The following is a 25,958-nucleotide window of genomic DNA, read 5'->3' on the forward strand; positions in this document are numbered from 1 at the left end:
GGCCGTGGTATTATTCCGGTCGAGCCGGCCCATTCGTGGGAGAGCCATCTCCCACACTTAATAATGTGATATCAAAGGATATTATTATTAGGTTTTTATATTCTTCGCTACCTTGTTTGTTGGGTGGTAATAAATGCGACTGCTGAATAAGGTGCTTTGGGTTCGATTTGTGGGTCGGACTCTACGGTCTCATCTGTCGTCGTCATTCCCCTACCTAACTTTTCAGAAATTAGAAGGCTTTATTTGTTATTTATAAAACGAGTGTGTGACAACTCGCACTTGGATTTTCTCACGTATTTTGGGTGTGTTTACAAACATACGTTCACATACACATCACACCCAGACCCGAAAATAGTGTAGTATGGGAACCTGTTTCTTGTTGCTCGGCAACCAGCCCAGACGCGGCTTATGTGCAGTCAAAAGGCGTGACTAAATGTTTGTTATTTATTCCGACTTCTCGGTAATCCGGGATATAGCAAAAAGGCTCTTTTATTACATAGCAACAAATACTATAATTGCCTCAATATAATTAGTGCAATTACGCCTCCTTTCTCCAGGAAAAAACTCACGTTCGCCGACCTATCTCTAATTAGGAACAAACAAAACAATGTAAACTCAACCTAATTAATTAGTAGACAATGAGTACATATTTCCGTGGCAAACGACTATTCAACATTCATGATAGCTATTATAGTTATTACGTAGGGCGTTCATTAATGATATTATATTAGTTTGAAACTTCCGCGACACCGGTTAATTATGACACTAGTATATGTCATAGTTTGTTAGCAAATTGGTCGATATCCGCTTATCCTGACATGTGGTGTCATTCGATACAAAATGTCCTATTGGTCAAGTCGTCACAAAGGGAACTAACTAATACACGAGTCCCGTTCAAAACTGAGATGGTATTTTATTGGGTTTCGAAATTGTATGTTAATAATAAGATTGTTTATGACAATAATTGGGGTGCTAGTGGAAATAGACTCAGCTAAGCTAAGTTTTGTTTATGGAAAGATGCTTGCTAAAGATGCATGCTATGGATGGCTTTCCTACTGTATACATCGCATACTCGAGCTGCGCATCTTCCTCGTACAGCTACATAGCTTATTATCGGTGGAAACGGTCACGTACTTTCACAGCGTAGCTATTACATTTTCATAGCATAGCATATAATAACCTGACCATATTTTTCTCACAAGTTATTTAAAGCCCCAATCCGATATATTCTTCCATATCACAAATTTTGAAATATTCATATTTCCTCAATATGATTATAAAACATGTTTCCGCAGATTTATTTTAAAACACATTTTTTAATTACGTACGTACAAGGGAAATGATACTTTATCGTTAATTTTTAAATTCCAAATTCCGGTATTAAATTTCCTAATTACAAAATCTCTAACGATATATACGAGGTATTAATAGAGAGGTTAAATTACCTACTTTTTTAAAAAAAACGAAGTTCCCTATTTAATGAATCCGTATTATTTTTAATCTGTATTGTAAGCTATAAAGTTACTTTCGATCGGCAAGCTTAGTTGCAAGTTATAGCTGTGGATTACGCGCGTTGTATAATCTGTGCATAAAAACGCCAGTAGTTTAGAAACCTTTTATTTTTCAATTAGTTGGGAAATAATTCTGAGACTTTCTATGGAACAACATAACTTTATACTATGTCGTTAAATACTTTAATCATTGTATTTACTTCTATCCAAAAACATCTACTTGACTGTGTGATATCAAAGAAAAAGAACTTTTTAACATCCTTAATATGGGTGCCGTAAGAGCTAATTAAAGAATCAGAATCTCGGCAGAAACCAACAGCTCTCATCGCAAAGATATTAATCCTAAACGGTGACGTTTTTCTATAAAACAAGTACAAAAAAGAGTTGCCATAATGTCATTGTGCACAGTGACACAAAAAATCGGCCCTGCCCAGTGATATTATATGAAAAAATATGTAGATCGGTTATAAGCGCTTAGAAAGTCACACATTGAGATGTGGACAATTGGCAACGTTTTTGTAGTCTGGGACCGCTAGATAGAAAATAAAGAGGGACGTAGTTTGTAACATTCCGCGCTTCCCGCATAGTGTCACACATTATGTTAAAGATTTATCTAGTTATAACATCTCTTCTTTGTATTTGTTTCATGCAAAAATATACAATATTTCCCAATATCTGTTTTGACTTAAAAGCCGCGTGGACAATAACTATATTGAATTCAGCAGCCATAAGACCAGCTGCGGACTACCTAGGAGATTACCGGGGTTCCGGTTAGGAAAGCAGGAGTAGGGACGGGGTGGTTTTTAATCAGTAAGAGTCTGACACTCTCTCTCAACCTCACCCACTCTCTGTCGACCCAAAGCGAGAGAAGTCATTGGATGATTATCTCTCCTCAAAAAGAAAGTCATAAGATCAAAAACGAACATTTTATTTCAAAGATATAAAGTGAAAGAGACAACCAACTATCCAAGTTCCCCAACTAAATTATCTTTGGGAAAAAATGGCGTCACTTTTTATAGCTCTTGTTAGAGATTGAAAATAAAAACCGTGACGCACAAGGTTTGTGAGTTATAGGAGAAAAGCGATTCAAGGTATTTTTCAGACTTACGAGACTAAGGTTTTCAGACACAAGGTTTTAGGATATTACTTGACTTAAAAACATGTAGGCGGTACAATGAAGAAGGTATAATGATGTTGTTTAAGTACCTATATGACCTATGTATTAAAGTAATTATGAATAATTCAAGTAATTGGATCAAAGAAGCAATAATTAATAAAATTAACTAAAAATCACGGAAATTAATAAAATTAAATAAAAATGACTTGAACCTCGAAACTAATAGAGCTTTTCTCCATTAATTTAGGTACATGAGTAAACCATGCTTTTTAGTTAATTTAGTATGTCTACGATATTTATTAAATAAAATTATTACATTTCTTATAACTTGCCGAAGATGACAAGTAGAATCAGTCCGTGATCCGTGATCCAATGACAAGCACTTTGCTCGTTCCACCCTTCCCTGACTAGACTCTATTAAGCCATTTTACTCTAAAATAATGATAACGTCTTTGTTCGTCAATACATCCATCATTTTTGAAGATCCATTCTGGTGTAACGTGATACTGATTTTCCTGTTAGGCATATGGCTGCTTTTCCGCCAGAGATGTGCTATGCTACGTTGTTGTGGATGCGTTTGGCTTCCACCAATCTTATTTATTGGTACACATAGCTTAGCACTGGTGAAAACAGACTCAGCTAAGAAAAGTTTTTTTTATATGGAAAGATGCGTGCTATGGATGTGCTCTATGGCTTCCCTACTATCGGCACATCGCATACTCGAGCTGCACATCTTACTCCCATAAATACATAGTTTAGTATCAGTGGAAATGGTCACATGGTGTCACAGCTCAGCTATTACAATTTCGTAGAATAACATAGCACATCTCGGGTGGAAAAGCACCCTAAGTATGTATATTGTATATTTTTTTCTATGGGTGTGTGAATTACTACGACGATGATGATTTTTGATGACAACACAACACAGAACCCTGTTTTACCGACTTCAAAAAACGTATCTCTCTCTTCTCTCTCAGTATCTATGTATGTATGTTTGTACGCGGTTAGGTCACGTTTGGCTGAACCGATTTTTATGCAGTTTGCAGCATAATGCTTTTCAGACTTAAAAAAAAGTTTCAGAAATTTAACAATTAATTTTAATACTTACTCGTATCCAATATTTTCCAACGTATGTCTAATGTCAAAACACTAAAGATTACCTAACTACAAATTAGGACTTAGCTTAGTCAAGAGACCAGCTGGTGAAAACGACTCCAACTACACACAAATAATTGGACCATTAGGATTAATTTCAAGCGTAATTAAACAACAACCGTATTTATTATCCATTAGAGTCCAAAACCGATAATATTTCAGCTTGGACCACTTCACGACGGTCTCGAGGGTCTATAAATCATACTGCAGATGAAACTGGAACCTATGCCTCTAATTTACTGGTAAGCTGAGAGATTCAGTATTCTATATTTTTGCCATAAAATGAAGGCTCTTTAGATATAAAGATATAAAGTGAATAAGTAAATTAATAAAGTATATATTTGTAGTAACCAACATAATATGAATAAGATTGTTTAGACGCCACTGACACCAAACAGTGAAGCAAAACAGCGTGAGAAAACCTGGCGTTATATCTATATATTAATACGTGATGCAAAAACTTTGGACCGCTTTTTACGAAAATTGCGCGGACGTAGGATCATAAAATTTGGTACACTTATAGTTTATGTGTAGGAGAAGTGAAGAACGCTAATATTTTTCAAAAATAATGCTTATAAAGTACATTAAATCAATAAATAAAACATTACACACACATGCATAGTATCTGATCGTACTTGACAAAACGTCAAAATCGATAGACATTGCGATGATATTCTCACGTGTCATATGAATAGAGTTTAAATAAAAGAGTTTGTTTGAGTTTGAGTTAAATAAAAATTATCCTTGAACGTATGTTAAGTGATATTGTAAATTAAATCGTATATGGTCGAATTTCGACCACTAGGCGACCACTAGTAATTCCTAAAAGTTTGAAATCGCCAAGGTGCATTGTGCAAGCGTGGTGTTTAATACTTATATCTTCTCCGTACGAGAAGAGGCTTTTGGAAGTGCGGTGATGTAAAACATAAATAATATATAGTATCATTTCATATAATCTAAAATAATTTTTTTAATGCTATTATAAAATACAACATCAAATAATATTATAAATATAAAAATAGGAGCCAACCGGTTGCTTGTTTGTTGCTGTTTTTTTTTATAGAATATTTGACTAAGTTTATTTTATGACATTAGAACAAACCAAGTTAATTTTGCTCAGTACGTATTTCTTTTTTAATGTGACGTTTCTGTAATATGAAAAGTGTCTAAATTAGCTTTATATATATATCGTCTTCAAAGAAAATATTGCAAAAAACATCTAAAAATAAAATTGGAATGTGCAGAATTCCCAAAAGTACTTTTTATAAAATTAATAATATAGCGGCAGGCTACGAGGCTTATTTAAAAAGAAAACGAAACAAAAATGTGTTAGGAATACTTATTTACACGTTGTTTCTAATATTCTTATGAGTTATGTTTGAAATCTGATATTTTAAAATATCATTTCTTAATAAATACCATCGTAATATGCTTGCTTGCTTTATCAAAAAGTTGTAAAAATGAATCGAATTTACGCTTAACTTACGATACATCAATTTTACACACTGTGCCATTAGTAGATACATCAACAGCCTATTAGTGGCCACTGCTGACCAAAGCCTCTTCTCATTTGGAGAAGATTTGAGCATTAATCACTACACTTGCGCAATGCAGGTTGGTAAATGTTATAATTAGAAATTATAAGCTAAGGTTTCCTCAGGATGTTTTTCTTAACCGTTTATCAGTGACAAACATCACTGACAAACGCTAAGAAAGTACATAATATAACTTGAAAAATGTCACATTGGAATGAACATCAAAATACCTTAAGAGACGTAGTGGATCAAATGTAAATAATAATTCAATAATCTTGTCACTCTACTAATGGCAATAGACTGGCGACAACTGGCTGATATATGGTATAGGTATCTTGGAATAGAAACTGAGATGACCTGACTCTATAAATTCGTACTTAGAACTTGACCAGCTACCAGGAAACCACACAATTGAATATATCCCAATTTTAGACCAAGCTACTACCAAAACAAGTCTTATAGAGAGTCCTAACTTCTTTTTACCCTAGAAAAGTAAAGAAACGATGGCAGTAACGGCTTTAAGGCTTTTACCGCGAAATACGAATATACGTTGAAAGAAACAAACTATTGAGATAAATAAGTTAAGGCAGAGTTTAGTAGGGTCGAGTTACTACGTAAGGCCCCGTTTACGGTGATGCGGAGCGTTTTACAATGCATTGGGTTTTCTTTTTTTATGGGGTTTTTTTTGAAGTGTGAAAATCATACAATGACTTCTCCCGCTTTGGGCGAAGCGAGAGGGAGTTTCAGACTCTTACTGACTAAAAACCACCGCGTTCCTGTTTTTCGAGCCAGAGCCTCGGTAACCTGCATGACCGTCCGCAGCTCCGGGATATTTTATGGGGTAGACTGGCAAACGAGCATGTGGAGTAACTGATGGTAAACAATTAGCGGCACCCATGGAAACTAGCAACACCAGAGGAGTTACAAGTGCGTTGCCGGCCTTTTGAGATAAGATTATATGTAGATTTGAGGATTAAGGTTAGATTAGAAGCAATAGGGACTCTGGTAACTTTAGCCACGTCACATTTTCGTCATACATTACCACAATAGGCCGCATCATTGCACCCGCATTGACAAATATGAGCAATGAACGTCAATCGCTCGACGCACCGCATCTCAGTAAACGAGGGCTGAAAGTGGGGTGGGATGTCGGGATGTGACCGGCTTAGTTGCTGGCTATCGCTTGTAAAATGACGGAAGATGTGTGTGTACTAGATATTGCGGAGATTAGATGTTCATATCTTGCTTGTGGCTATGTCTAAGAGGAGAATGTGTCGCGTCGAGTTCAGTGTGTCTAGTTGTTTTTTTAAGTTTTAAATTTAATTCAATAAAGGCTCTTTTATCTTTCTATTAATTCGATTAAAAATTGAGAATGACAAACGATTTGAGAATTTCTGTTCCACATAAGCCAATCACATGGACACCCATAACACCAAAGATGTTATAAGTGCGTTGCCGGCCTTTTAGGGCCTAAGAATTTAATTATTTAAGGGTTGTTTGAGAATTGAGGAAAAAAATTCTAAGGAATGGGTAAAGGTAACCATTAAATGACCCTCAGTATGGTAGTGAGTACGTAAAAAGCCTAGAACCCTATCCTTAACATTAGAATTATGAGGCATCACACATGACAAGCAATGAAGCTATCGATCTGATAGGAAGGAATGCATGCCCGCCTCTCCGCTTAAGCAAAAACGGTATCTAACAAAGTAAACAATACAAAGTTTACAAAACGGATAAGTGCAATTCTATGCTTGTCCACCCAGCGAACTAAATTATCTCTGGTCCCTTTAGTGATGGGAGCGAATAGTTTTTCAGATATTACTATACTGATCATGGTCTCATCAATACTCAATTTATTATTGCTTTCCATATGTAAGGTTTAGGTGGTAAACTTAACTAAGACACAATATATTCGTTTAGGAGAGAATTGCTTTCTAATAGGCGAGATGATGGCTAAACGCCGTCTTACTAAATATAAACAAGGTAATATATTCACATTTTACTCTCTTAAATTATTTTAAAAAATGGTAGCTTATATTAGTAAAGTATAATCATTTTTTTATGAATATCAGTGTTTTATGAAAATCACTAATATTTGTAGCTTTATCATTATTTTAATATCAAATATGTACAAGTAGCGTTAGCATAATTACATTTAACTTCTAATGAAATAAGACTGATATTCTGAGAAATGAGGCTGAAAAATTAATATGAAATTTCTCATGGCATCTCAAAATAATTAAAATCGTAGCAGCGAGGTGAATAAATCGATTATGTAAACTAATATCGAATAATCTACATCACTACTTCGGCCATCGCCGAGGATTTGCTTGAGCAAACTAAAAACGAGGCCACTCGGGACTTCGTTCGAAATGCGTTTGAAATTTGAAATAAGAATGTTCCAAAATTGAATTCCGAACGCTCAGTCGGCCAATACTCGACATCTCCTGTACGAATATTGCCAGTACTCGTTCTTTATTGGCTCCATTTGAAACCGATAGATACCTAAAAATTAAAAAAGTTTCTATATCCTCGCTTTGTTCATAATTTGAGAGAGCTAATATCAAAAAGTGTTGCTATCGGAAAACTAAAATTGAATATATCTGTTTTGTTTTTGTTCAATCCGGATTGCATAAAGTATCATCACCATCATCAGTAATCTACCTATTTTAATAACAAAATATTTTTTTTTGTTTTGATGAACTAAGCTTATTTTATTTATTTATTTTGTTTTTTTTTTTTTTTTGGGCTAGTTCTATAAATAAACCCGACTGCACGGTTGGTTGTTGTCCGGCTGTTGTTCAACAAATTGTTGTTCCGGGTCTGGGTGTCATGTGCATGTAAATTTTTATGTTTGAAATTGCACACACGACACAGGAGGAAATCATGATGTGGGGCAACGTTTTTTTTTAAAGAAAGAAAGAATTGACTCGTAACATCTATCTCAAAAGTCAGGCTAGCAGTTCCAATAACAAGCGAGTCAAATAGCAAATTAAACCTTATTAACAAAGAATTCAAAGGAAAGAAAACCATTTTTGTTCGGTTACGTATCTCCATGCTGAAGGAAATAAAAACTGAGTATGCTTGGAATGACAATATCCCACATTAGGCGGGAGTTAAGTGCGCCATACATTATTGTGGTACACGGACCAGCCGTGCGCTGCTAATTTATTCATCACAAGCCCTTTGTACAACTTCCACGAAATTCCTGTTTTTTTGCCAAGTTATTTGAGTGGCGGATGGCGCCACTGTCGAATTTGAGGCGTGAGATTTAAAAAAATCAGTCAGAGTATATTATCTTATCTTGCTTTGTGTTTAATTAAAATAACTATTTTTCAATATCAGGATGGGTTTTTTTTAATATTACTAAATACAACGATTTACTCACGTAAATAAACTGAGAAAAGCTCTACGAGTTACAGAGGAACTCTGTCTGATTACGTCACGCAGCCTGCAGATAAGGTATGAGTAGAAATAAAAAGTGGGTGTACATTGGAATTACGTGCCATAATTTGCACCTCTGCCAACCCCTTCAGAGATAAAAGCCGTAACGACAACTTATAGAAAACAAATAAAAAAGTAAACATTAATTATCAAGAGAATAATATTATAACACATTAAACCATATCATATTAATTGTCCTCATAATATTTCCGACGGATATCCGATACGTAACGCGAAGGTTAAGTACATAAATAACCCCGTGATAGCGATTTAATCAACATTATAACAGCGTTAACACATACTTTTGTACATCGTAAAACTAAAAGCCCACAACGGCCGACCTTCAAGGGCAAGAGGGGGGGGGGCATAAAAAGTAAATAAAATGGACCACTCGTCCCCAAGTGCTTACGTGTAGTGTATCATAAAAACGTTAGTTATAAATATAGAGATATTTGTGGGAAAGAATAGCGCATTTTTTTTCTTCATGATGGTAACCGAATCTCTAAATCGCATTTTTTTTTTTGATAATTCATGCTGGAATATTGTTCTTTTTGACCATAAGAGACACATAAACAAATATATTTATTTACGAACAGATTAAATACCATTTGGCAAATACAATGAGGAGATGTCATAATTGGATTTCTCTTTAACATAATGCGTCATACTTCACGGGGAGCACGGGACATTACAAACTTCGCCCCTCTCTATTTTCCATCTAGCTGTCCCATTCTACAAAAAAACGTTACCAATAGTCATTTTAATATGCCACTTTCTGACCTCTTATAACCGATCTACACCATTTTACTAATAATATCATTGGACAAGGCCGATTTTTTGTGTCACAGTACACAATCACATTATGGCATCTCCTCTTTGAACTTGCTTCATTCTAAACACCATACCATCAAGCGAAATAACGGCGTCCATCAAATATAAAAAAAGCCATATACAAAGATTTTTACACTATACATTACATGCCTATACACAATAAATTCAATTATATCGCAAGTTTGAACTTTCAACGTCAAAAAGAACTTATTCACATAAAAAGTTTTCGACAACAATATAAAAATAAAATTACCTCTACGCAAAATGGACGAATTATCCTGAACGGCAAACTCTTAGCGACATTAAAAGTACCAATTGTTTTTATTACTTAAAAACGTGTTGTACGCACTCTTAAGCTCCGTAAGTAATATTCTGAGATGTATTACTTTTACTTTTTTGAATGTTAAATGTCCCAACTTTGAAAGGACCTAATTTTTTTACCTTTGCTAAAATTATTTGAAAGAGAACTTTATTCAGTTATGTTAAAAGCTATTTTTGTGGTTCAAATTAGACAGTCTGGTGGTCGACTTAAAGTTGGTTGCTAGGTGAATGTTTTAAGTAAATTATTTGGAACAAGAATAGAGATTTTGTTTTACTATTAGCATTTTAAATCTTTAAACTGCTGTGGTTCTTTCCTCAAAATACCACTACAGAATCAACTTGCACGGTTCTCCGACATCTTTAATTGATTTTGTCTGGACTTTAAAAGAGACTATGGACCTCTGAGTTTGTTTCGGCATTTCTTCTCAGAGTAGTCCGATATTAAATGCCGGCCTCATCTAGTTATTTAAGAGATTGACGTGTAAAAGAGTTACATTATAACCTATTTGCAAAATAAATATCATTTATCATTTATAATGAAAAGTACTGCAGGTTAAGTCTCATTTCCTTGTATGAGCAGCAAATTGTTGTTCCCGGTCTACGTGTCTTGTGTACGTGTTTTTGTTTATAAAGACGTAAAACACAGGAAAAATTGTGGGGCCACGTTTAAAAAATACTCGCACTGAAAATAAAGATTTTCTCTGAAAGTATACGTGATCCTCATCAACGGAGGCAGCGGATTTTGTTTCACTCCTCTGTCCATACTAAACGATTCTTCGTTCATTGTTCAAAAAACTTTATATCAAATTCCATTTAAAGTACTTAAGAGATCGGAGTTTTTTGATTCGTGCGAAAAGAAATTACCAATTCACGTTATTAAGGTTAGGGGAACTCGAAGCTTCTCAAAGAATACACAAGTTAATTTGGAAGTCGGTAGCAGCACGTAGAAAACTGTTCTGCTAACATTCAAGCTAAAGAAAAACGAGAAACTTAGTTTAGGTATACCCCCACACACTTTAGGAGACTCATTGTATTATAGATGAGGGCAAGTTGGTAAAAAGTTCGCGGTGCAATTTGAAAGTAGTGAAAAATATTTAGCGCATCATAGATGGCGCCTATGCCGAAAAAGGCATTATATCATGTTATATGACATTATATTTAAATGTGGGAGAGTGATGCTTCAGCACGAATGGGCCGACTACGAGACGAGAGTACTACGGTCTCATACAAAACCGACGTGAAACAACGCTTGCGTTGTGTGAGTGAGGTTACCGGGGGCCCAATTACCCCCCTCTCGAATTTTCCCAATCCCTGATTCCCCAACAACCCTTAAATTTTTAACCTAGGAGACCAGAAGCCCAATCACCTCACTTATAACCTTAATCACATAACGAATTACAACGCAAGCGTTGTTTCACGTCTGGTTTTTGTGAGACCGTAATATGACTCCGTTCGAGCCAGCCCATTCGTGCCGAGGCATGGCTCTCCCACCCTTAAATATACGAAAAACTGGTCCATATAAAAGAAAAAGTTTGATTGCTTGCATATGAGTTCAACACAACTTCACTCCATACCAGAAACTTTTTCTCCCATATGTCCTCTGGCACGTATTTCAAAAACATGGAGACTATATAATTCATATTTATGTACTCTATGTTGTACAGGACAACCCTTCCTGCTTTCCTCTATTCACTAGGGATAATATTTTTCTTAGTTAAACTTGTCAAAACTTTCTGAGTACCGTAACAACTGTCAAAAGTAGTTGACAATCAAAACCGATGGCTTTAGTTGTTAGACACGCAAATTCTCCGAAGACTTTTGGTTATGGTCACTTGTCAATAAACTAAGCAGTACTATCAAAATAAATAAAAGAACTTAATTAGAAAAACCAAACGTCTTGTAAGTATCAATGCTATTTTTAAAGGGATACAGAGGTGAGGTGTACATAATACACCCCATTTTATTTTTGAGGGGGAAAAATCATCCAATGACTTGTGCGAGGCGAAAATTTTTTCTAAAGTGAAATCGACCGATTAAAGGTGGAGTGTCTCATATCCTACTATAAAACATAATGCACAATTTCCAACCACCAAACTCATTAATAACGAACTAAAATCTCTAATAATCCTTTTCTTTCTTTTTTTATTTAAACCTTGCCCCAAACTAAAATTTTCTCATGAGTCGGGGGTATATTCATAAACAAACAATTTCATAAATACATGACATCCAGAACCGAAACAACAATTTGTGGATCATACAGTTGCTCTGTGCGACTCGTTACATATAAATTCAATTCAGTTAACAGCAGAAATTTCTCGAAGGTAAAGCGAAATCGGAACTGCACTAATATAACCTTGGTAAGAATTGCTTTTCCACCTGAATCTAGAATATTTGCTAAAAGTAGGCCAAGGACATGAACACTTATTTATTTGCGTTCTGTTCTAGGTTATAATGATTTTCCAGTATCTTACGGTAGACTATAAGATTGCTTATTCACCGACTTGAAAAAAGAGGTTGAGTTCGACTTGTCTGTATGTTTTTGCATGATTATCTCGCGCTTGGCTGAACTGATTTTTCAGACTTAGGAGAAGACTTTTAGGGATATTTCCTTAACTTCAAAAATATGGACGTGGTAAAGAAAATTGAAGGCGGTTCCCTCGTTTCTTTAAAAACAATGTTTATAAACTTTAAAGTATGTTTTACATGCTACTTGAAATTTTTCGGATTTCTGAGGAGCCGTGGTATCACTCCTTCAAAAAGTTCCTCACACATTAACCACCGTTCAAAAACCCATTAAAATATCAGAAAAGGTATTTTCAAACTCTTAAGCACTTAAAAACTTATACAGAATGATGTTGTGTCAACAGTTTCACGTGCCTAAGTAACTCAAAACGTGTTCCACTTACGGGCAAAACATCTTTACGTTGCACTCAAGAGCGCGTTAGTTTGTACTCACTTAAGGACAGGTCACATCGCCAGCGAACGAGTAAAATTAAGAGGGGAAATAATTTTTCACACTTAGGTATCAACCGAACCGGCAACGTGTCTGCTTTAGCTTTCGAAGATAAATTGATTTGAAATATCGCGTGACTTTTAGGTTCATTTTGTACGTAGAAATGACGTATTTGCTCCTTCCTAAACTTTAATTCGTTTTATCTAAATTTCGTTTTCTTATATGACAAAGTAAAAACGGACGGACGGACTAAATAGATTTTATATTTCATTATCCCTATTTTATGCATTTGTCAGAAGTACTTGTATGTGAGTAACAAATATGATTTATGATAATGTTATTTGAAGAAGTAGTATTCTTCAAATCACATTATCATAAATTTCGTTAGTATTCAGTTCAGTATCATAAAGTTCGATTGTACATAGTTTTCAGTATGAGCTTATATTGTATAATTTACTAGTTTTCTTAGCTTCATTCGCTAACTAGTAGTGTGTCCTATCCTTTACGGTACCTTGGTTCAGCTAAAAATAGTTTACTTTGAAAGAAACTTTTCGCGAGTTTCCAAAGAAGTGTTAACAAGTATAATATTTAAGTGGGAGCCATTGGTGGGCTGGGAAATGTAGAAAAGTAGATTAGGACAAATTTGGACAGAATTTCAATACTTTTTATCTCAAATCTTAGAATTTTGAACATACATACATTTCTGGAAGTATAGGCGGGTTTGTCCCATTAAAGTAATAAAAAGTGTATATTTTGATGCTTTGTAATTAGTAAATAATTGTTAGTTTTCTTTTAGTTTTTAAGTTTTCTAGTTTAGTAGTAAATATTATGTAGTAGTATATTGAATGTTCGTATTTTGAACTAAGATCATAACGGGACTACGGTAAGGTGTGCGTACATGAAGTACCCTTTTGAATACAGATGGCGTAATATAAACATTGTTACTAAATATTTATGATGTTCTTTAAAGGTAAGCGTCCACAGACCCGCATCGTACGCATTTCGTATGACGTCATCAGTACGCATTGCATGTAAGCATTATGATTATGCGGTTCGTACGATGCGGATCAGTGGACGCAGTTGTATGAGTTTCTATACAAGACAAACTGAAATGCGTTGCGTGCGATGCAGGCCTGTGGACGCTTACCTTAATAAAGCTATAATAATTCGTCAATTACATTTATAATGGTTATGTATGAATTAAATCATCATACAAACAAATTCTATCAACTTTCCAATAATACACAGATTGGACAACTATATTAAACTTTGCACCCGGAAATCTAACTAAAAACCTCATGTTAATTTAAATTTCAATCAAATAATTTCCAATTCACATGACCAATTTCAAATTGGAAAGTACACAGTGTTGTGTGAGCAGTCCAATGTGATTATAGTAGAATTAAAGTGTGAATGGACATTAAATGAAATTTAATTAATTAATTACAATAGGTACGTCATTTCGACGCGTCTGTTTTTATGTCTGATGGCCGTCCGTAATAATGAATCGATGTAAAAACAGGCTTCCAGTAATGCGAATGAACATGTGAAAAACAAAATTAAAATGGAGAATTTTTAATGTTGACTATTTATTATGCACCTACCAATGGTTTTTCACTGCATCACCTAAATTTGGTTTGGATGATAGTAAACGCCTACGGTATTAAGCCCACCTATGTACACATTCATGTGCATAAAGAGTTAAATAAATACAATTTGTTTACCTAATGTAAATACAAATGATTATAAAAAATATCGAAGGCAGGAGTGCGGAGTGCGTTTCCCAACGAGATGGAGCGATCAGGTGAAGGACTCGTCCTCAAATTTTACACGGTTGTAAGAGATGCGCTTGACTTATACCGCTGGAAGCTGATCATCCGCTCCAGATGCAACCCTGATGCTAACCACGATCCTCAACCATTCTAGAAGCTGATACGATGCGGCAATAGTCACACTGCTACTGATCGCCGCGTCGTGTGTCGCAGAATGCTGCTCATGAATATGAGCCTCTAGCATGGCTTGAAACTAGTCGAGTTCTTCGTCAAACAGTTACGTGATTAAGCCGATAACATAATAATTAATTTAGTATGTCTCACGAAAGTTATAATAAAATTATTAATTCTTTTAGCAATTACTGTGGTAGGTGCCTACAGCTGGTCCATTAATTTATCATTGTCATTGAGTAATCAAAATGGCGATGTAATTAGGATCCCGTTAACTAATGGATTGGATCATTATTATTAACGGATAATTGATCCAATCAGTTACGTAAATATATTAATTATTCTAAGACTAACTAATCCCTTAGGCACTATTAACAGTATCGGCGTTTCCATTTAGTAATCAGAAAATAACGGTTGATTCGCTTCTGAAAAGTTATTGGCCGGTGAAGTAAGTAATTACGTCTACGTCACGCCTTTTATCCTCGAAGGGGTAGGCAGAGGTGCCTCTGCACATTATGTCACGTAATGCCAATGTACACCCACTTTTCACCATGTGTTATAAGTGTTTTCACCATGTCATAGAGGGTGAACTTATTGTATAGCCTTATATTGGACACAATTCCAGATTATGTTACTATATTTTCGAAAAAACCGAAAACGCTCAAATAGAGACCAATTGTATGATTTCCATACCAACCTTTTCAAAGCTTATCTCAAAATTGACGTTGATCACATCTTGAACAACATCGTAAAGAAAATACAAGAAAGGTGTGCTCAAAGATAAGCTAAAACTATACATAGACATAAATAAACATGGTAAATATCCCGTCTTAAGTTCTAATGTTAGAACTACACAAAAAAGCTACCTACTACATTCATCCAAGATTATAATAGCTACTTCTTCTTTCTTTATTTTTCAGAGCTTAAGCGAAAATTAACGCTATGCCAGTCTCGGAAGGTACATAATTGCTACTTGCTATTTGAGTCACGCACTGGAACTCTTATGCATTGTGTGAACTAAGCGCTGCATCGCTGCACACAGGTGACAAGTTATGAAGAGATCTCTTGCACAGTTTTGCTACAGCATTTGTCGTTGAAATGTCTCTGCCTGACAAGAAACGACCATTTAAATAAAAAAATATTGGTGATTATGGAATAGGGATGATGACGGAGTATGAAAATTAAAAATCTATTTAATCCGTCAGTTAGGTAATGAAAAAATATCAGACACGTATTTAGTACCTAGTTGTGAAGTCAATATATTTTGAAATCAATATATCTTCGAAAGTATTTGTTTCCCTTAGAAATAAAAAAATACGCGTCCAATGTTTTAATATAATCTACAAGATGGACATTAAAATAAAAATTAGTCATGTACCCGATTATATGATAATTAATATGAATACTCGATAATTGAAAATCATGTTGTAATAATTAGAGCTACACTTATGGCCACGTGAATAAATTCAGAAAATTCCTTACTCAAGATTACAACCACTTTGAGGAAATAACCCTAAATACTGACAAAATCATCTTCAGAAACATAACTCAATCACGAAATTAATTTACCAGCAAAATACCAATCGAAATACCAGAACGCGCGTTTAAAACCAACGGAAATGTTGAAATGTTCAGAGAATTTGCTAAACAGTACTTGACGGCAACCAATTTCAATGTACGCAGCTTTCAAAATACGGCCGACTCATTAAAGTCGTGTAGACAGAAAACGTCAATTGTTTTCACGAAACGAGAGTGTTTTTGTCCAAGGGAACTCGAACAACAAGCAGAAGGGAGTGACGTCAAGAGGCGTTCATTAGTTTATTTTCTCTTTTACGTAAAACTAACAAAGAATCGTATTGTTCGAGCCCTTATTTCACGATTAATTTCAACGGCGCATGACCCAGTTTTGTTATGTCGGTTGATCATTCATGTTGGTATAATACCGCCTTGATCATGGAGGAATTAATTAGTTTTCTTAGTGAACTACGAGCCAGTGACTTCTATATGGCATTGATTAGCAGTTAAATTGAAATCTTGTCGTTGTCTTGTATACTTAATAAATAGTGACTTATCATGGACGAGTAAAAATAATGGAAGTTAATTCTACTTAGTTGTCAATCCTTAAAAGAAATAAAATTATGATAAGAAAACCAGTACCATACATAATAACAAGGATCATTATAAGATCCTGTAATCATTCAAATTCAAATTCTTTATTGCTTTCTTTAATGTGATATAGTTCTTATATAATATGTGGGTAACAATTAAGGACCCTGTTGGGCACGCCACTTAAAGACTAATGACTAATACAAAATATTATTGTTAAGCCTTCAGAAAACTGTTGAAGGCAAATCCTCCACTAACGTAGGTTACCGGTGACCTACGTGGCAGTTAACGTGTTAAACAGTACAAAATTATTTATATTTTATTGTTAAACAGTAAAAAGTAATAATGAATTAGTTTCATTCAACTCACGTAACAACAGTAACAGCGTACCACAGAATACAAAGTTAAACAAACAAAAAACGTTAAAAAAAGTTCGTTGACCCGTACTGACAGAGACAATAGTTTCAACCACAAACTTATCTCCCATTTCTACACAAAGTAAATAAAGTTTACTAGTTCTCTCCACCATTGTTTTAATTGTACAGATTTAAACAATGCTCGAAACGCTTTTGACAAAATAAACTCTCATCACAAAAGATCTACCTCTGCCGGCGACATTTTTAAAGCGACGCGACGCAAACTCCGCGCCAAAATGAGCTATTATGGCGCGAAATGTTGACAAAATTGGCGCGAACAGGGCTGACACGGCTTTTATAGACTTTTAGATTATTTCAAGTATGTTTTTTATTGTTTTTGGTAAAGGAGTTTAAAGGGAATTTTGGTTTTATGTTTATTTGGTCTATTTAACTGGTTGGTATAATCATAAACGTGGAATTACTGTGGTTTGAAATGTAAACTGTATTTAATCTAAAAAGTTTTCTGTTAAATTAGGTATGCCAAACATTTCTATGAACCGTATAATGTGTCTGCCGTATTTTTAATAACTATGTTGAGACACATACTAAATTAAATTAATGGAGAAAAGCTCTACTAGCAATCGTTTTTTTTGCACAGACGCGGCAACGTCGGACGGCCTACTGTAGGCTACGTCACGACGCACGCTGCTCATGATGAAGAGTCCCTCTGTGACTCGAAACTAGTAGAGCTTTTCTCCATTAATTTACGTAAGTAAACCGTTATATTTAGTGTGTCTGTCGTATTTCATTTCTTATCGTTTATTAATATCCCTGTAGTAATATTGCGTGTCTCGACTTATTACGAAATATTAATAGACTAGAATTAGTTAATGGCATGTTGATCTGAATATGACAAAACCGTACAAAGGGGACATTTCCAGCATATAAAAAATATTTGTCTATTATGTAAATACATCCCAAATATGTGTTTTGTAGGTCTTTACAATGAGGCACACTCGACAACTCATCAAGCTGTGCTATCCAGTATAAACTGACCGTCGAATGTACGGAAAGTTAGTATAAAGCGAGACCAAGATAAACTGGTTTTGTATAGCTCGATGTTCAGCTGTGCACGTGGGACATATGGTTATAATACAATACGATGCGAATTTGAACGCGTCGGGAACAGATTGTCGCTTACATTGCTGTGCTAGTTCATTATTGTGGCTTTGTCCTTTCATTCTAATGAGTAATGGAACTTGTGCTATAATATACTACACTACTACACTTGATGATACTAAAATCTTATAGAATTAGTTAAAGTATAGATTTTTATAAATAGATTACCTACATTTTGATTGAAGCTGTGGCGATATACGACAGAAGTGATAGATGACAGAAGTCGCACCTAAACAATCGACGATCAAATCAACGGATGACGTCATAAATCCTACATCGCACATATGAAGTTTACATGCGAATAAGATGATAAGAGGATGCTCCTTTTTTTAGGGAACTTTATTCCCTGAGATTCATCATTCAGTCCCTAAAGAGGCTAAACGTTGAAAATGCAAGACTCTTCCTTACATCCCAAATGACGAGCTTTTAAATAACATGAAAACGTCAACAATACTTCATAAAGCCATATATTACGAAAATGACAAATAAAATGATTGAAGACAAAACAACAGACAATATCCAATGTATAACTCATAGCATATTTTCAAAGACAGGAGCAATCTCCATGTTGTGTTCAATAACCAAATACGTACAGCTTCCAATTGTACCCCAGCACAATACAGAGGGAAATAATCCGAATCCGAGATGAAAAAATTGGACAAATATTTGACTGTTTGTAACCAAAGATTGGTTGAGGACTTTGAATGGATCGCATTCCGTCAAGTGTACTTTGACTCGTTCGCTCGTAGTACTTGGAATCTCAATTGCTTTTTCTTATTAAAAACTAACTGCTTTCCGCGTTTTCGCTTGGGTTGTAAAAAATTATTATAATAGGGTAAAATATGTATTCTTTTTGTATTCGTTTTTATTAAAATTTTTGGAAAAATACTCTAATAATTATAGCAGTCAATGAATTGAACAGTCCTTTTCTCAACATCAACATTTTTGTCGAAATAAAATTCCACCATAATTCCGTTTTATTTTTAAAATCAAGTCGTGTCTCAAATACCTTTGTTCCGCATACTCACCTCGCGTTCTAAATGTGAATTTAAAAAAGTATATGAGTCTTCTAATTTCGAATTTGAATTTCAAAGCGACGCTGACATCATTACGCGAAGATTCCGGAGCTCAAAAAAAGATAATAAATTACGTTTTAATTAACTTTTTCCGTAGAAAACTGAAAATAATTATTCACAATTTTAGGTGCAAGTGGACTTAATTAAAAGGCATATGATTTTATTCTAGAAAAGTAATAAGTGTGTTTTTTAAGGAGAGAAAGTTATTCAATGTTTTCAGTGTCAGACACCTACTGACTAAAACCACCCCGTTCCTGCCTTTCGAGCCGGAGCCCCGGTAAGTAATAAGTGTCCTGCCTTTCGTATTATATGAATGGAAGTATTCACCGTGGGAGAGCCATGCTTCGACACGAATGGGCCGGCTCGACCGGAGTAATACCACGGCCTCACAGAAAACCGGTGTGAAACAACGTTCACGTTGTGTTTCACCGAGTGAGTGAGGGTACCGGAGGCCCACCATCCCCCCTACGTAATGGCGCAGTTCAACTCAATTCGATTACCCCAGGAGGGTACCAACTACACTGGAGAATCCTCTCTGGACGTCCATACTCAGAGTTCAACCACCCTGAGCGTGAACGTCTAGGCCGCCCCACATCGTACTCTGGGGGGGGCAAAACTGCGCGCATTACAGCTCGAGGCAAGAGCAAAATAACTTCGGCACCCCCTGCCACGCTGAATGTGGACTTCTGCAACATCAGGGGAATCCATTCCAACCTTAACGCTGTCCACTACCATCTTGAGACAGCAAAGCCCGCCTTGCTCTTTTTAACTGAGACGCAGATATCGTCTCCGTTGGACACATCGTACCTCACCTACCCTGGGTATGGACTGGAGCACTCCTTCTTGCCTAGGGCCGGGGTATGCGTGTACATTAGAGACGATATCAGCTTTCGTCGCCTCAGAAATCTTGAAGGTAGGGACCTCTCCATCTTATGGCTGCGTGTAGATAACGACGACCACCCCCGTGTCTATGCGTGCCTATACAGGTCCCATAGTGGTGATAGCGAGACTGACCGACTCATGGAACACATCCAGGCGGCTGTAGACTCTGTACAAGGGCAGATACCCTCTGCAGAAGTCGTTCTACTTGGCGATTTTAACGCCCACCACGCCGACTGGCTTGGTTCTAGTAGAACTGACCACGCAGGGAGATCTGTCCACGACCTAGCCCTTGCTTCTGGCCTGACACAGCTGGTTACCGCGCCTACGCGCATCCCAGATGTGGAAGACCAGAGGCCTTCACTGTTGGACCTTCTGCTGACCTCTCACCCGGACGGCTACAGTGTGTCCGTTGTTGCTCCCCTAGGCTCATCGGACCATTGTCTCGTCCGGAGCTCTGTATCTTGGACGCGCTCGCCGCGTCTAGAAGATGCACGTCTTCGCCGCGTATGGCACTATAGGTCGGCAGACTGGGATGGGATGCGGTCCTTTTTTGCATCCTATCCTTGGAGACAGGTTTGCTTCTTGCAGGATGATCCCAACGCCGCTGCCGATTCTGTCGCCGATGTGGTGCTACAGGGGATGGAGCTGTTCGTCCCATCCTCTCTGGTCCCTGTCGGTGGCAGGTATCGGCCCTGGTTTGATTCATCTTCCAGAAAGGCCTCACGCAGGAAGCGTGAAGACTATCGAGCCTGGGCCGATGCGGTGGTGGCACGGGATGTAAATACCAGTACTTTAAAAAAAGAGTATAACTTTGCTTCCAAGTCCTTCAAAAGAGTTATTGCAGGGGCTAAGTCTCAGTACATCGGTAGAATTGGCGAGAAGCTTGAACGCCTTCCTTCGGGAACTCGTGCGTTCTGGTCGCTCGCCAAAGCTATCGAAGGCAATTTCTGCAGGCCGTCATTTCCACCTCTGCACATGGGGGGATTCGTTGGCTCATGGCGCAAGGGATAAAGCCCAACTTTTGGGTAAAATCTTTGCGTCCAACTCGACACTGGATGACGGGGGCGTGGGCCGCCTGCCGTGCCGTGGTGTGGGTGGCATATGCCAGATATCCGATTCCACCAGCGTTCGGTACGTTTGGCGATCCTGTCCCTTGATGTCCAAAAGTCGAGTGGGCCCGACGGGATTCCACCCCTTGTGTTAAAGATGTGCGCTCCGGAGTTGGCACCAGTTTTAACACGTCTTTTTCGGCTCTCTTACTTTTTAGGCGTAGTACCGAAATCCTGGAAGACGGCCTTGGTCCACCCGATCCCTAAAAAAGGCGATCGAACAAATCCGTCCAACTACAGACCGATAGCCATAACTTCCCTCTTCTCGAAAATAATGGAGTCCATTATTAACTGCCAGCTCTTGCGGTACCTAGAAGATCACCAACTACTCAATGACCGACAATACGGTTTTCGTAAAGGTCAGTCGGCTGGGGATCTTCTGGTTTACCTGACACACCGTTGGGCACAGGCGATCGAGTCTAAGGGGGAAGCGTTGGCAGTGAGCTTGGACGTGGCGAAAGCCTTCGACCGGGTTTGGCATAAAGCGCTTCTTTCGAAGCTTCCTTCCTATGGGCTTCCCGAGAAATTGTGCGAATGGGTCTCCTGCTTCCTTACAGACAGAAGCATTAAGGTCGTTGTCGACGGGGAATGCTCCGACTCTCTGTCTGTGAACGCAGGTGTCCCTCAAGGCTGCGTGCTATCACCTACCCTGTTCCTCATCCATATCAATGATATGTTGCAAATCAGCGGCATTCATTGTTATGCGGATGACAGTACAGGTGATGCCTATTATACCGGCCGCGCTAACATTTCTCGGGAAAACGTCATCGAAAGCCGAAACAGACTTGTGTCAGAAATCGAGACTTCTTTGCAGAGAATCTCAGATTGGGGTGAACTTAATCTGGTCCAGTTTAACCCTACTAAGACACAGGTCTGCGTGTTTACCGCTAAGAAACTACCGTTGGTCGTCTCACCTCAGTTTCAAAGTACCCCTCTGACTGCCTCAGCCGGTATTGGAATACTTGGCATCAACATTTCGAGCGACGTCCAGTTCCGTGGTCATCTGGAGGATAAGGCTAAATTAGCCTCGAAAAAGCTTGGTGTGCTCAACAGATCGAGGCAGTATTTCACTCCAGCCCATCGCCTGCTTCTATATGTATAAGGCGCAAGTTCGGCCCCATATGGAATACTGCTCTCATCTTTGGGCGGGGGCACCCCAGTACCAGCTTCATCCTCTGGACCGCGTTCAGCGGCGTGCGGTTCGGATTGTTGAGTGTCAGGAAGTTTCAAACCGACTTGACACTTTGGCAATGCGTAGAGATGTAGCTTCATTGTGCATTTTCTATCGCTTATACCACGGGGAGTGCTCTGAGGAATTGTTTGGTCTTATTCCTGCCGCTTCTTTTCGCCATCGACCCACACGACAGCATTTCCATCCCCACCATATAGATGGTTGGCAGGCCACAACTGTGCGCTTCTCGCGCAACTTTCTGCCTCGCACAGCAAAACTGTGGAATGAGCTGTCGTCGGCGGTATTTCCGAACCGATACGACCTTCAAACCTTCAAGAAAAGAGCATACTCCTTTTTAAAAAACAAAGGCTGGCAACGCACCTGTGACTCCTCTGGTGTTGCGGGTGTCCATGGGCGGCGCTGATCGCTTACCATCAGGTGACTCGTTTGCTCGTTTGCCTCCTATTCCATAAAAAAAAAAAAAAAGTATGCAGTTCTACAATTGCTGATCCAGTTATTAGCTACAAAAACTCGATCTAAAGTTGATTACCACCACAATAGTGACGTAAAAACTCACCAGAATCACTCATTCACTTTTCCGATCAATCTCAATCTGCAAACATAGGGATGATGACGGGTATGAAAATTTAAAATCTATTTAGTCCGCCAGTTAGGCAATGAAAAAATATTAGACCCGTATTTTTTTTATTTTGTCATATAAGATAACAATACTTAGATAAAACGAATCAAACTTTAGGAATCGGAGCAAATACGCCATCTCTACGGGTAAAACGTATCTAGAAGTGACATCAAACCAATATATCTTCGAAAATATCCGTTTCTGTAACAAATTAAAAAGTATAATATTTTTATCTAATAATCGAATCTACAAGACGGACATTAAAATAAAAATTAATCATCTACCCAATTGTAAACAAAGATCATCACACCGTAATACTCAAATACCCAATCTATAAATACTCCAATCCACAACCTCCTTTCACAATAGAAGTCCACATAAAACCCAACAACTTTACTACCACAATACAAGACTAGGGCTCAAACAAGACTAATGAAAAACGTTTGTACATACCACGGAATAAGACAAAAAAGGTTTGCCCAAAAAGGTTTGCCCAAAAAATACCCCAGATGCCCACTAACTGAACCGCAGTGCGTCGGTCTGGGAATTAACGACCCTTCCTGCCTTATGATTCGTCTAGCGTAATCGATACATATAACTCTTTATTGCATACTCTGCGGTTTTTCATCATTTCTCTTATACAAATATACGGTATTGCCAGGCAAGCATAATTGTGAAAGAAATCATGGTAATTTTTATATTGATAGTAGAGAGAGGAATTCATTTTTTCAAACATTCGACTTGAAAACGGTAAAAATGGTCGCAAATACAAGGTGCTGGACCGATTCGACATGGTCTTAAATTGTTTGTGTTAGTCCAGGGAAGGTTTAAAAGGTGAGATAAAAATGTTTAAGATGGAACGAAGTATACTGGGCCACCCTAGTACTTATATTATAGATACAAACACTCATAAATTTATCTAACGACAATGTCATCGATATAATATGCCAAAGCATATTTTGTATAAGTCAATTATTTCACATGACTTAACACTATTAGCACAACATTAGTCAACCATTACACTACAAACATTGACATTCTAAATTCTAAAAATAACACTATATATTTTTAAACACTCCATTTCAGAAAAGACTAGCTCAAAATTTTAACCCTATAACGCTTACGTGGAAAATCTATTTCCATTTATTCTGCGTGGGACTTGCAGCGTGGGCAGGGTTGCTACAGCATTGTTCCACAAATACATGCATGCAACAATGCGTTCGTGTCACGTGACCATACGTAAGCCGCTTAAAAGTTTTCCCTGTGAATGGGTGTTCTGTTACTGGAATGAAGGTTTTGTAAAGCTTAGCTTTTATTGGAGCATGAATGCTGAACACATGTCATGTGTCGTGGGACGTTTTTGATGTGAGTTGATGTTTTGGTGTTTTGATGTGTGGTGCTGGTGTTATATTTCTTTTTTTTTTTTTTTGAAGGGGGGAAATCATTCAATGGCTTCTCCTGCCTTTGTCGAGGCGAGGGCGGAGGGAGTGTCAGACTCTTACTGACTAAAAACCACCCCGTTACTTCTCCTGCTTTTCGCGCCGGAGCCCCGGTAAACCCGGATGATGTTATATCACATTTTGTCATTTCCCTAATCGCTATTCTTCTCGCAGTTTTTGTAAGAGCCGACTAAGGAACTTTACTTTTACAGGGACTACTTGCTATGGAGTGGACTTCTTTTGTCGGAGCCTGTATTTCCTGATGGTTATAACCTGGGTGTCTTTAAAACACGAGTGAATAGGTTGCGTATGGGCAGACGTGCTCCATCGTAGGCCGCATCATCACTTACCACCAGGCGATATAGTGGCCAAACGTCGACCCATCAATTGAAACGAAAAAAGAGACCGAGGAACAGGCAACGTCACGCCTTTTTATCCCCGAAGGGGTAAGCAGAGGTGCTCATTACGACACATAATGCCAAGGAACAGTGTTTTCTAATAAACCTAAACCAACCGAGCTTAGAACAACAATAATCTAACCCAGAACTGGCTACATGCATTTCATAATCCAAAAACAAATACTACATCTTCAGACAACCTAACGGAAGACTTCAAATCTTATATTTCTTAGAAAAATTTCACATCACAAACCAATTTGTCATTGTATCGGAGAATCGATGATAGGACTGTCTCTTGTTATATTCGTACAGCTATATTTCCTTACTACACTTGTTTGAAGCATATCGAGTTGCTCTTTCCTCGAGTATTAGTCGACAACATTACTATTGAAACTCGTCAAACTGAGTTTGTGATACGGTTGACTTTTGGTTCGGTTCAGATTCTCGTTAATTCATGTGTACCTTTTTACCTCCTGTGTTTCTGAAGATTGAGGGCAAATTAAATTTTTGTACAATTGTCTCATTCTAAAGTAAAGTACTAAACTACTACTAAAGTAGATATCACTAGGTATCTCTATATATGGAATTTTGACTTAACTTAAAAAAGGAGCAGATTGCCTCGTTGGTCGAGTGGTCGCAAGTGCGACTGCCGAACAAAGAGTCTCGAGTTCGATTCCCGGATCGGGCAAAGTATTACTGGGTTTTTCGAAAATTTTGATTATGGAATTGCGGCCAGTATATGGCAATAGGCTCACCCTTATTACATGGGACTTATAGCAGAAATGGTGAAAA

This window comes from Spodoptera frugiperda, chromosome 9 (assembly GCF_023101765.2).
Source record: "Spodoptera frugiperda isolate SF20-4 chromosome 9, AGI-APGP_CSIRO_Sfru_2.0, whole genome shotgun sequence".
In the NCBI taxonomy this organism is placed as follows: Eukaryota; Metazoa; Arthropoda; class Insecta; order Lepidoptera; family Noctuidae; genus Spodoptera; species Spodoptera frugiperda.